We start from the raw sequence: 13,732 nt of genomic DNA on the forward strand, positions 1-13,732 counted from the left end.
AAGTGCCAATTACTTAAGTGATTAGAATTCTGGTTTAAAGTAGAGCAAAGACTCAAGCAAATCTATCTATCTATCTATCTATCTATATATATATATTACTATATATAATATCTTCAGTGGTTGAATCACGACATTCCATAAGAAACAGCAGTATGCACATATTCTCTAGGAACCAAAGAATTTGGGGTTAGGGGTCCATATTAGTGCATCACTGGGGGCATCAGATGCTTTAGGGAGTTCATGGTCTTGACTTCTTAGGTGGAAAATGCTCACCCCTTCAGAATGGTGGATCACTAATAACCATGTCTCTGTCACATATTTGGCCACCCCCAAGACATGTAATTATAGCATGAGGAATGCTTATGCCCAGTTAGGTCCATCAGGTTCTCTCTCAGCACTGACAGAAGAAAGTCTGGTCAAGCTCTGTGAGTGCATGGAACTTTCTTACGTATGAGACCATGCTTATGAAGTCCCTAGTTTGCACCGTTAGTTTAGGAAGAGCAAAGGCCCATGACCAGAGAGAGAAAAAAAGAGGCACATAAACAAATATACTGATGGCTTTCAAACATAGGCTGAAGTAGACAACAACTGCCAAAGATGGCTGCAACAAGAGTGCCAATACCATATGCTCCTCTTACCATTCCCCCATTAAGAGGCAGAGTTTATTTCTCCACCCCTTTAAATCTAGGTTAGCCCTATGACAGCCTTGACTGGTAAAACAAAGCAAAAGTAATGATTTGCCATTTATGGGAAAAGCTCTTAACTGAGCTAGCAGCTTTCACTTCTGCCCTTTTGGAACATCCAACCCTTAGGAACCCATCTGACATGCTCTGAAAAGCCTAAGCCACACAGAGAGGTTGTGGAGGAGTGTTTGAGTAAAGAGTCCCAGGAGAGCTTTCACCTCATAGGGAGCATCATCTTCTAGACATGAGGGAGCCATATTGGATGTCCAGTCCATTTGAGCTTACAAGTCACCATGGTACCCGCCCACAAATAAAAACAATCACATGGGAGATTCCAAGAGAAACCATCCAGCTGACGCTTCTCAATTCACAAACTGTTAGAGAAACGGATACTTTGCTGTTAAAAAGTGACTAAAACACAGGCTCTAATCCTTTCCTGAGTAAAAACTTTATGCTTACTCTTGATTTCCATGAGGCATTCCTATGTCCTTATGACCATCTCCCCTCCATCATTTTTGTTTTTGCTTTAGTTAATTCATGTTGCTACGTACTTAACTGTCCTAAAGAGTATACTGGATGTGCAAGGAGATGAGAGCTTTAAAAACAAATGCATTCTTGAATGAGGGAAGATGAGGTGTGGACAGGGCACTAAACTACATGAAGAGTTAGCAGAACTGAAATAATGCAGAGAGAATGAAAGCTCATCCTGAAATATAACTAGAAATACGGGTGGGAATGAGGTATTAAATAACCCCATATATTAAATGAAAAAAAATTTGTAGTATTTTTAATATGAAGTTAAAGTTTAAATTATAAAAGTGATCAGAATCACAAATAGTTTTACTACTACAACTTACTCTAATTAATAAAACAATTTATAATGAGAGAATGCTTCCATAAACTCTGTAATCCTTTGATATGAATTTGTGTTTTATTTATCACCATATAGAGCTACACATGTGCATGCACTTTCTTTTCAAAGCAGAAGCATGCACCTGTACAAACAGCCTTTATTTTGGTGCACTCAACCATTAGAGGGAAGTAGAAAGGGAGGGCCAGGAGATGACCATGGAGAAGAGAGAAAATTAAAGGATGGAGGAAAAAAGGAAACACTGAAGAAAGATAAGTAACAGCCTAAGAGAAGGATAAAATGGACGACCAGGAAAGAGAGAGGTTGCCACTGAAATCAAGTATGTGAGAGTTTTAAGAATGAGAGAGAGGTGGACAATGTCAATTTTGAAACAGATCAAATAAGAATAAGTGCTATTAATAATAAGGACATATTAGCTGGTCAATGAGCACTATAGCTAGGACAGAGTCAGTGGATGTTGAAAGTAGTAATCAAATTTTCAAGGGATGAAGCCTGATTAAGGACAAGGAAAAGCCCTTATAAAAGCATTTTAAATCAATTTTGAAGACTTTTCTCCACATGAAATGTAGGACAGTAGAATTGAACATGTATTAAGGCCATGTGAAAGGAGCCAGTGGATGAAGCATTTAAAAAAAATGCATGAAGTTAATGTATTACAAAACACCCTGGAGGAAATGAGAGAAAATGGAGAGAAGGGCAAAAATCTATAATCAATGGAAAATATTGACAGGAAGAGGAGTGCCACTTTTTCAGAAGCCAAAGGTAACACCTCAAGATGATTCTGCATGTGGAGAAGTGCAAAGTGCAATGCTTCCTACTTGATGCTCTCTGGGAATCAGCATAGATGAAGCTGGGTTTAAATCTCAGGGTTCTGATTTGCCACCTGGTCAACACAACACACTTTCCAGCCTCCTTCGAGGGAGGGGAGTTGGTCATAAGAACACAGTAGTGCTTCATGGAAATCAAGGTGAGCATAAACTTCTCATCTCTAAACTTATGGTCATAATGACAAGCCAGCAATGAAGCATGGCCATCATCCGTAGGCAGAGTATCTGGGAAAATTCTCATGTCTGCAGTAGACAACTCTATTGGTTTTGGTAATAAGATTAGAGGCAGTTGTATAAGTAAATCCCTGCTCAAGTTTTCTGCACAAATATCTGTTCATGACTTTATATATCATTATATATCATTTATTTATGAACATGAGCCCCTTGATATCTTCTGAGGATGAGAGGGTTGGTGAGGAATCAAAAGGAGAGTGAATAGTCATTGTGGAAATCGAGAAAGGAAAATGGTGAGGTGAAAATTAAAAAGACATTCAGAGAGAGCAGAGGGCTGAAATTCTATACCTCTAACAGGATCTGTTCACATGTTTTTAACTCATTAATCCATTTGGCACTCAAGGTGTATATAACAAAGGAAACAAAGAAATATACACATAATTCCATCAACCGTTTATACTAGAGGGGTGAGAGAAGAGCCCTGAAGGAAAAACCATCATTATCATCATTGCCAAAGTAGACATGTGTGTGAGCTTATATCTGAACAGTTCACAAACATTACTTTGATTACCTAATCAAATGAAGGTAAGTATTTACTATCCTCAACTACAATTACATATGAGGTAAAAATGTTGACTTATCCAAGGTAAAGTAGCAAATTCAACTCCCCTTTAAACAACTTCACTGCCTCTTAAATTATGATTTAAAAATAAAAATATTCTTCAAATAGACATTTATCAGAAAAAAACATTTAATCTTATCTATATAGTTGTATTGTTTAGCTTATCAATTCAGTTCAAGAAGGAAATTCTTCATCTACTATCTTATTCCACAGAGTGAGAACAAAACAATTGACCTTATTCTTAAAGAATTTCTGGGGAAACAGAATGTAAAGATATGAGTAAATTACAAAGCAGAAATATGTGCAATATAACAGGAAAACTCAGGCTATGCCATAAAGGACAAGACACATATACATTTCTACTATAGAATCTGATAAAAATTTCAAGAATTTGGCATATTTAAGTTCCATATGGCTGATAAGTTTCTTAGAGGGGTGCATGCATGCTATGTCACTAAGTTGTGTCTGACTCTTTGTGAACCCAAGAATTGTAGCCCTCCAGGGTCCTCTGTCCATGGGACTTCCCTGGCAAGAATACTGGATCAGGTTGCCATTTCCTGCTCCAATTTAAAGCAGTAGATAAGATAATAAGAAAACAGAATCCTATTCCAGGTTGTGTGAACCATGCTAGCAAAGACTGAGTTTCAAATGTGCAGAGTGTGTATAATTAGTTTCACAGAAGAACTGGATGTGGGTAGAGTAAAAATTACTATTTACAGGAGGAATTCACGTAAAGTTACTGAATCTTAAGTTTCAGGGATGGTCAGTTCAGTTCACTCACTTAGTCGTGTCCAACTCTTTGCGACCCCATGAACCGCAGAACACCAGGCCTCCCTGTCCATCACCACCTCCCGGAGTTTACCCAAACACATGTACATTGAGTCGGTGATGATATCCAACCATCTCATCCTCAGTCGTCCTCTTCTCCTCCTGCCCTCATCTTTTCAGCATCAGGGTCTTTTCCAATGAGTCAGCTCTTCACATCAGGTGGCCAAAGTATTGGAGTTTCAGATTCAACATCAGTCCTTCCAATGAACGCCCAGGACTGATCTCCTTTAGGATGGACTGGTTGGATCTCCTTGCAGTCCAAGGGATTCTCAAGAGTCTTCTCCAACACCACAGTTCAAAAGCATCAATTCTTCAGCACTCAGCTTTCCTTATGGTCCAACTCTCACACCCATGCATGACTACTGGAAAAACCACAGCCTTGACTAGATGGAACTCTGGTGAAAAAGTAACATGTCTGCTTTTTAATATGCTGTCTAGGTTGGCCTTAACTTCCCTTCCAAGAAGTAAGCGTCTTTTAATTTCATGACTGCAATCACCATCTGCAGTGATTTTGGAGCCCCCCCCCAAAAAAAGTCAGCCACTATTTCCACTGTTGCCCGATCTATTTGCCATGAAGTGCCGGGACTGGATGCCATGATCTTAGTTTACTGAATGTTGTGTTTTAAGCCAACTTTTTCACTCTCCTCTTTCACTTTCATCAAGAGGCTCTTTAGTTCTTCACTTTCTGCCATAATGATGATGTCATCTGCATATATGAGGTTATTGATATTTCTCCCGGCAATCCTGATTCCAGCTTGTGCTTCATCCAGCCCACTGTTTCTCATGATGTTTTCTGCATATAAGTTAAATAAGCAGGGTGACAATATACAGCCTTGACGTACTCCTATTTGGAACCAGTCTGTTGTTCCATGTCCAGTTCTAACTGTTGCTTCCTGACCTGCATACAGGTTTCTCTTGAGGCAGGTCAGGTGGTCTGGTATTCCCATCTCTTTCAGAATTTTCCACAGTTTATTGTGATCCACACAGTCAAAGGCTTTGGCATAGTCAACAAAGCAGAAATAGATGTTTTCTGGAACTCTCTTGCTTTTTCAATGACCCAGCGGATGTTGGCAATTCAATCTCTGGTTCCTATGCCTTTTCTAAAACCAGCTTGAACATCTGGAAATTCACGATCCATGTATTGCTGAAGCCTGGCTTGGAGAATTTTGAGCATTACTTTACTAGTGTGTGAGATGAGTGCAAATGTGTGGTAGTTTGAGAATTCTTTGGCATTGCCTTTTTTTGGGATTGGAGTGAAAACTGACCTTTTCCAGTTCTGTGGCCAGAGCTGAGTTTTCCAAATTTGCTGGCATATTGAGTGCAGCACTTTCACAGCATCATTTTTCAGGATTTGAAATAGCTCAACTGGAATTCCATCACCTCCACTAGCTTTGTTCGTAGTGATGCTTCCTAAGGCCCCCTTGATTTCACATTCCAGAATGTCTGGCTCTAGGTGAGTGATCACACCATCATGATTATCTGGGTCATAAAGATCTTTTTTGTACAGTTCTTCTGTGTATTCTTGCCACCTCTTCTTAATATCTTCTGCTTCTTAGGTCCATACCATTTCTGTCCTTTATCAAACCCATCTTTGCATGAAATGTTCCCTTGGTGTCTCTAATTTTCTTGAAGAGATCTCTAGTCTTTCCCATTCTGTAGTTTTCCTCTATTTCTTTGCATTGATCGCTGAGATCGCTTTCTTATCTCTCCTTGGTATTCTTTGGAACTCTGCATTCAAATGGGAATATCTTTCCTTTTCTCCTTTGCTTTTTGCGTCTCTTCTTTTCAAAACTATTTTTAAGTCCTCCTCAGACAGCCATTTTGCTTTTTTACATTTCTTTTTCTTGGGGACGTTCTTGATCCCTGTCTTCTGTACAATGTCATGAACCTCCGTCCATAGTTCATCAGGCACTCTATCTATCAGATCTAGTCCTTTAAATCTATTTCTCACTTCCACTGTATAATCATAAGGGATTTGATTTAGGTCATACCTGAATGGTCTAGTGGTTTTCCCCACTTTCTTCAATTTAAATCTGAATTTGGCAATAAGGAGTTCATGATATGAGCCACCGTCAGCTCCTGGTCTTGTTTTTGCCAACTGTATAGAGCTGCTCCATCTTTGGCTGCAAACATTGTAATCAATCTGATTTCTGGGTTGTCCATCTGGTGATGTCCATGTGTAGAGTCTTCTCTTGTGTTGTTGGAAGAGGGTGCTTGCTTTGACCAGTGCGTTCTCTTGGCAAAACTCTATTAGCCTTTGCCCTGCTTCATTCTGTACTCCAAGGTCAAATTTGCCTGTTACTCCAGGTGTTTCTTGACTTCCTACTTTTGCATTCCAGTCCCCTATAATGAAAAGGACGTGTTTTTGGGGTGTTAGTTCTAAAAGGTCTTGTAGATTTTCATAGAACTGTTCAACTTCAGCTTCTTCAGCATTACTGGTTGGGGCATAGACTTGGATTACCGTGTGATATTGAATGGTTTACCTCGGAAACGAAGAGATCATTCTGTCATTTTGGAGACTCCATCCAAGTACTGCATTTCAGACTCTTTTGTTGACCATGATGGCTACTCCATTTCTTCTAAGGGATTCCTGCCCACAGTAGTAGATATAATGGTCATCTGAGTTAAATTCACCCATTCCAGTCCATTTTAGTTTGCTGACTCCTAGAATGTCGATGCTCACTCTTGCCATCTCCTGTTTGACCACTTCCAATTTGCCTTGATTCATGGACCTAACATTTCAGGATCCTATGCAATATTGCTCTTTACAGCATCCAACCTTGGTTCTATCACCAGTCACATCCACAACTGGGATGGTCACTTGCCAAAAAAAAAAAATAAAATTATTCTCTAACAAAATTTAATTTTCTTTTATAAAGTTTTTTTTTTTTTTTTTCCTTAAAGACTGTCCCCTCAAAGCTGCCTCCAGTAGCATGGCATTACCAAAAAAAAAAAAAAAAAAAAAAGCCAAAATAGTTTAGTGATCACTGAAACATAGGCCTTCTGATGATAAATTTCACATTTTTCCAAACAACCATAATGTTTTCAAGGTTTAAAAACAATGAGGTAAAAAATGACTTATAAACAAATGACCAAAAACTTAGCTTTTATCTGTTAAAAGGGGATGTGAAGGACCATGTAACTTGTGAAAGAAAAATCTGCAAATTTTTAAGTTTCAATGCGAAGAATTACATGTACTTTGAAATGTTCATATTTATATCAAGTTCATATTTATATCAACATAGACTATTGAGTGGCTGAATTTCTGTACTCTTAGAAAGGTCACCACTACTAAAACCATTAAAACTGAAAAAAAATGATGGCTGAATGTCATGTAAAACTGTGATTTTATGACAATTTATAGGCAGAATTCCTAGGAAAATTCTCCTATCTGTAATGTTATTCCAGTAGGATTAGAGATCAAAATTTCTTCATCAATTAAGTATTATGCATGATAGCACAGTGACTAAATAATAAACTAAGGATTAACAATACTACAGAACTTCTCAGAATATTTTCTATATTAATATGTCAATATCCAAGTGGAATATAATTCTTTGTTCAAAATATTCTTTTGATATTTTTGGCAAAATATATCACACAAATAAATTTGAGAAATCCTACTCATGTACTTAGTGAGTATAAACATATACTCATGTACTAAATATACTCTCATGCACTTAACGAGTTTATTTAGAGATGACAATTTAATTCATTATTAAGATTATAAGATAAAAATGGATATATATCTCTAATTGATCTACTTTGGGAAGGTTGTAATCATGTACCATACTTATATTTAGCTAGCAACTTTAAAAATTAATTCCACAATTCTTACCTTCAACTGATACTCAGTTTTTAGTTTGTACTTAGGATATCTTTTACCACCTTCTTTATTTAACATCACCTGATTATTATTCTGAAACTGTATAATTTAAAAATGCCTTACCACTTTAGGGCAGGCTTATTGTGAAATAGACAAGTGATTTGTTTAAATAACTATTATGGAAACTTCTATGCAAAATGGACAATCTCTCATTTACAAATTACTTTTAAAAAAGATCAGGCAGTGATAAAAATAACAGTTAAAAAAACTTTTGTAATATAGAAGAAAATATTGGGAAATGATAATTTCATCCAAAGGATAATGATTTCCAAAGTTAGCTACCAGATTTCTAAGATCTGCTAAAGGTCTAAAGACTGTACTATCTGAGTTCCATGTTTACTTAAAATACATATCTACCAGGGTATGGATGGTAAGTGTTTGAAGAAAATAACTGATCATGCGAAACTCTCATCTTAGCTTCATATTAAATCTGTAATTTCCAAAATAAATAAAATGAAAGGTAGCAACCAATCCATGATACTGATTTGGAACCTCCATGTATTCTCTAAAAGGAACTCAACTTAATACTGCTCAGGATCACTAGACATTTTTCAGAAAAAAGGGAAATAATATAAAGCAAATTAAATAATCTTACCATTACCAAAATGAGACATTTGATAATACAGAAATTATGTTCACAATTAGCACTATATATTGAAAGCAAGAAACAACAATGGACATGAAAATAGCCATTTTTCCATTAAATATGGTAAAGGGCAAATTATAAAACTAAAAATCAAACATTAATGACATTTCCAATATAGCACTTTACAACTAACTGAGCAGAGAACAGGGCTTTTTATCATGATTTACCTCATCAGACCATTCTCATATATCAAATTAATGACAGAAAATGGTGAGCAAAATTAAGCTGTAACTATTTACTGGAATAAAGAAAACTTTATGTCAGATAATTGTTCAAGCTTTTCTCATGTCAGATAAAGAAAATGATTCCAAAGAAAATATTTCAGAAATAAAAATATTAGATGTCATATTAAGACTACAAATGGAGAAATTTAATAGTTAGGTGAGTAATTTTTAAACAAACAGTAATTTTGATATGGTATCCTCAAGATGGTGAAATGGCCACATACAACACATACTCACAAAATTAAAGAAATAAAATGTACTATAGGATCTTGGATAGTTTGTATATTTAAAATGTGGGACATGGGAAAAAAATGTAATTTTTCACATCTTCTGCAACTCTTGCTTGTGATTATTTCCCACAATATTAAACATATTAAAATAACAATAATAGCCATTTTATATTGGGGAGTAATCAGTTCTATATAGTAATACACATAGGCAGCATTTCAGTGTCAGAACAGATTTAAAATCCATTGCATTTTTTATCATTATATCTATATTGCTGGGTAAAAAGAAAGGAAAATGTATGTTACAGTTATGTGGAGTTTAATATCAGAGCCCAAATATCTGTAATCACGCTCCATTTTATTGTTCTGTGATTAAATCATTTCATTATTACATTATTCCTGGATGAATTTCCCTATACGATTTTTGCTGTCTAGTTCATAAATCGGTGAAGCAGTCTGTAAAGTTAGACTGTTTTGAGTTATCTGGCAATCAAATGCGCCTATTTACACTATAAAAGTCTTTTTTATTCCATAATGAAATCATAAGCTTAATCTGACAGACCGAAATTTGCATTTAGGTCTTTATTTTTTAAGCAATGACTCTGAGAATTTTGGAATGCTTTCATTTAAACAGAGCCAAATATATTTTAAGTGAGTGAGAAGATTTAGCTTCAATAAATACAGGAAGACCTCAATTATGAATTATTTTGATGTGCAGCTAATGCAATCATCTATAATTAACAGCTTTCTTTAGTGAAAAGAAGATCCCTCTTTTCTATTTATTGATACTAAGTTTTAACCATATTTTAACTGGAATAGAAAAAGAGATGGAAAGGAAGATATCTGCTCTGTAGAGAAACTGGATTACCGAAAAGTCCTAGCTTGACGAGCGAAATATAGAAGCACTTTTCTATGCTGCCTGTGAGGTCCTCTCCTTTGGTAGTCATTTACGTTTTCCCTAAATTGTTCTATTTTGCCTCTCTACTCATGAACATAAATCTACTATGTGAGATATGAGGCTGCAGAAGATGCAATCAGGAATCTGCAGGACAAAATAACTGAACAATTTAGCAATCACAGTCACTGCTAAACAACCCCAATGCTTCTTGTGGTAATCTAAGTAAAGGGGTCACATTCTCCTCTATAAAACATATATCTTCAACACATAATGATGTGGAACATTTCAACAGGTATTCATGTTAGATTGTTCTTACATATTGGAGACTCAAACTATGAGATTACTATAAAAGGGAAAAATACAGATTAAAGTACCTGTGTAATCTTAATAAGTACACAACATTTACCTGGCTATTTAGACATAGTTATCACAGCTCCTACAATGATTTAGAGATAATATCCAAGCTAACTGGCAAATTAACATATGTGGAATTAGAAAATTAAAAAAAAAAAGATGACTAAGCTAAGTTCCTCTTCCTCTTAAAACATCAATAAGGAAAATTCTATTTGTCTAAGTTCATTCATTCATGCAGGAGTTCTCAGCTATATTGTCTGCCTTCACTTATTTTTCATAAGATTAAAGAAACAAGCAAGATAGAAGTCACCAATGTCTGATTTCCACCCCATCTTCCTCCCAGTGAAATCTTGACTCAGCCATAGGTGAGATGTTTGTCAAACAGTGCTGAGAAAGATGATGTGGGGAAAAAAAAAAAAAAAGACTGGGACTAGTCAGCTATTTCCTAAGTTCTCAACTTTAGGTACCTATTAGAATAACTTGGAGGTGTCGGGGTGGGGCTGGGGTCCCAAAATTCTGATGACTGAGTCCACCTAGAGATTCTGATTTGATTGGCCTGCCATGCAAAGCTAAGGACTTGGATTTCTGCTTGCAGACCTTCGGTGATAAAACTAAATCTCTTGTGTTTTACCATGTTCTTCATCAAAATTTAGGAGTAAACAACTCTATTTATGCCATGTGCTTCTCTGCAGTAATTCAATTTGATGATTATATTCTGTATAGTTGTTTCAAAGAAACACTCATGGGGTTTTTATATTTTAATCACACTATTTTTGAAATATATCTCCAAATTTTTGATTTATGTATTCAGATGATCAATTTCTGTATCAAGAAGAGCTTCCCCATTTGACTTATACTAGTTGAATCAATAATATGTCATCTTAATTTTATACTTGAATAAAAGCCTCTCTTTAAAGAGGCTGGCATTTTGATGCTGCGGTCATTCTATTTAAGAATGTGGTTTTCTTAAGAATTTTTTTTTTAAATAAAATACTCCAGTCAATGTTTGCCCTAGCAGGATGTGGTTTTACTTTCTAACAGGCTAAACTTTACTCCTGAAGCTCATGGCACTAAATAAAAAAGTAAAGTATTTTTAATCTGGTTTAGAATCAGAAGGCCCAGTTTGCTCATCATGAAAGATAACTGGTCAATGAATATGCAGAGGCAGTGGGAAGCTCCTTTATGCTCAAGAAAGTGACTTGATCTACATTTCCTTTTATATAAAAGTATGTCTGTCAAAATATTATACACATTGTGCCCATTCCCTTATCCCTGATTTTTTTTTTTTTAATACCTGAGAATCTCCAACACTCTTAAAAGGCTGAAAAAGGAAGACTCTTTTTAACAGATTTAAATTTAGTAGTAAAACTACCAATGCACCACACGGTGGAGTCAAACATCCACAAATCTATGTGGCCAATATGTGACAGGAAATCTGAGCACAGATATATGATGACCAAATATGGCAGTGTCATTCATTTTGTCCTGCTTTTCAGTGATGTGTTAAAACAAGTACTCAGTTTCTGAAAAGGGAAAGCTAACCCCATTAATCTTTTAATTAGCAATGAAGTTTTATGCCAATTTATAGAAACACATTGGGTATGAATTTTCATTTATACAAAGCCTTACATTTAGCCTCATTATATAAGCTTAGAAAAAATGTCATTTTGGTGGTATTCTTAGGAAGTTCTTTGTCTGACACAGTGTGCTTAAGTTCTCACTTCACAGACAATCCCTTTATTCTCTGCTTGTTTCTTCCAGGGGAGATTCAAATTGAGCTTCAGGAAAGGCAATCCCTGAAGTAAATCTGAATAGTTGCTAACTCTGTTCTGGAAAACAATTCACTTTGATGTCATCTTAAAATAAGGCTTGGAGGGACTTCCCTGGCAGTCCAGGGGTTAAGATTCCACACTTGTAATGCAGGAGGCACTGGTTCGATCCCTAGTCAGGGAACTAAGATCCTATATGTGGCATGGTGTGGCAAATAAATAAATAAATGAATTTTGGAAAAGAGTGTTTCCATAGCTTTTGGATGTCATACATTTTATAATATATTACCATTTGGGGAATTCAAAGTTAAGATCATCTTGAAAATATAGGTGCAAACAGAAATGTAGGGAAAATAGATTTGAACTTGTTAGTATTCCAAAATCTCTTTTTTCAAGTAGTTTTGAAATTTCCTAACCTGTGTGCTGTTATCAACAATATTTTAAACTGTTATTAATAATCTTTTATCATAGTTTTTTAGAAAGTAAAACAAAAATCTTTATGTTATTAAACTGGCATGTTATATTCATGTTTATGGAATCATGTATTCATAAGTAAACAAACATTCAGGATCAACAACCTTTTCAAGTAAACAATATTTTTTTTCTGAATGTTCCCAATTTTTACCTCAGACACTAAGAACTTTTGCCAATCTCAAATTTGCTACTCATAGTTTCATTCTACCAGATTGAAAAAGGAACTACATTTATTTTATAGTATAAGTGATTTTAATATTTATACTGAACAGTATTTTTCCTTAATTACATTCAAAAAGGTATGAGACATCTTTAATCAAACATTCTTCCAAATTCATGTCACTAAATTAAACAAAATAAGCAGTTCTACTCTGTCTTTAGTTTATAATCATGTAGTTCTTCTCAATTCAGTACAAATTTCCCATTCCTATCATGCATTTTTCTAAAGCTTGCCTAAAAAAGTTTGTATGTGGCTCAAATTAAAAGGGTCTTCAAAATAAATAATGCTGGAGAACTTGACAAAACTAGGTAAGTTTGAAGAAGTGTATATACCAGGCAGGTTACATACAGCCCTAGTGGAAAACTATCATGAGGATTTTATCATCAAAAACTTCCCCAACTTCACTTTCTTCACCTCTTGTTACAGCAGTCAATGAGGAATCCCACCCCTCTAGACTTTCTCAGCCCATCCAAACTACTTGTTCTCTATCCCATGTACTCAAAGAGTTTCTCGGTCAAACTTATACAATATGGTAAACTAACCCATGCTATTATATACACTGATGCTCTGAACATCCATTTAACTGTGATTTAATACACTGTAATGGCATCATAACCATAATTTATAAATCTAGTATTTCATAAATCCAAATTTATTTTAAAGTGAAAACATTCATGTATCTCCACCAATTAGTGGGGAGAGGGCCTTGGGGATGGACAGATAACCTTCTAATGCTCCTCACATTATATCAGTCTGAGTTATCCCTGTGTATTGGGTTCCTAATATATACATATGATATGAAAAATAGCTATGTTACCTTACTATCAGAAAACTCTAAAGACATTTATATAAATAATACTTATGATATTTTACAAACAAGCAAGTGTTATTTAAAAATAGAAATACAGCATTACTGTCCAAGTTGAAAATTAATATGAATATAGCCTAAATTTAACTCAGTATAAATTTGACTTAGATTTATTTTCATTACTATTTTAACTCTGATTCTAGAAAAGTTAGTTTAATACA

At 35.2% G+C, this 13,732-nt stretch overlaps 1 protein-coding gene across 2 annotated transcripts in view; it reads right to left on the bottom strand.

Moving 5' to 3' along the window:
• The window catches only part of DMD (dystrophin), a 2,163,935-nt gene that overhangs the window by 1,306,880 nt on the left and 843,323 nt on the right, over positions 1-13,732 (bottom strand). The gene's annotated exons all lie outside the window — the stretch shown is intronic.

Source organism: Muntiacus reevesi, chromosome X, assembly GCF_963930625.1.
Source record: "Muntiacus reevesi chromosome X, mMunRee1.1, whole genome shotgun sequence".
NCBI lineage: Eukaryota > Metazoa > Chordata > Mammalia > Artiodactyla > Cervidae > Muntiacus > Muntiacus reevesi.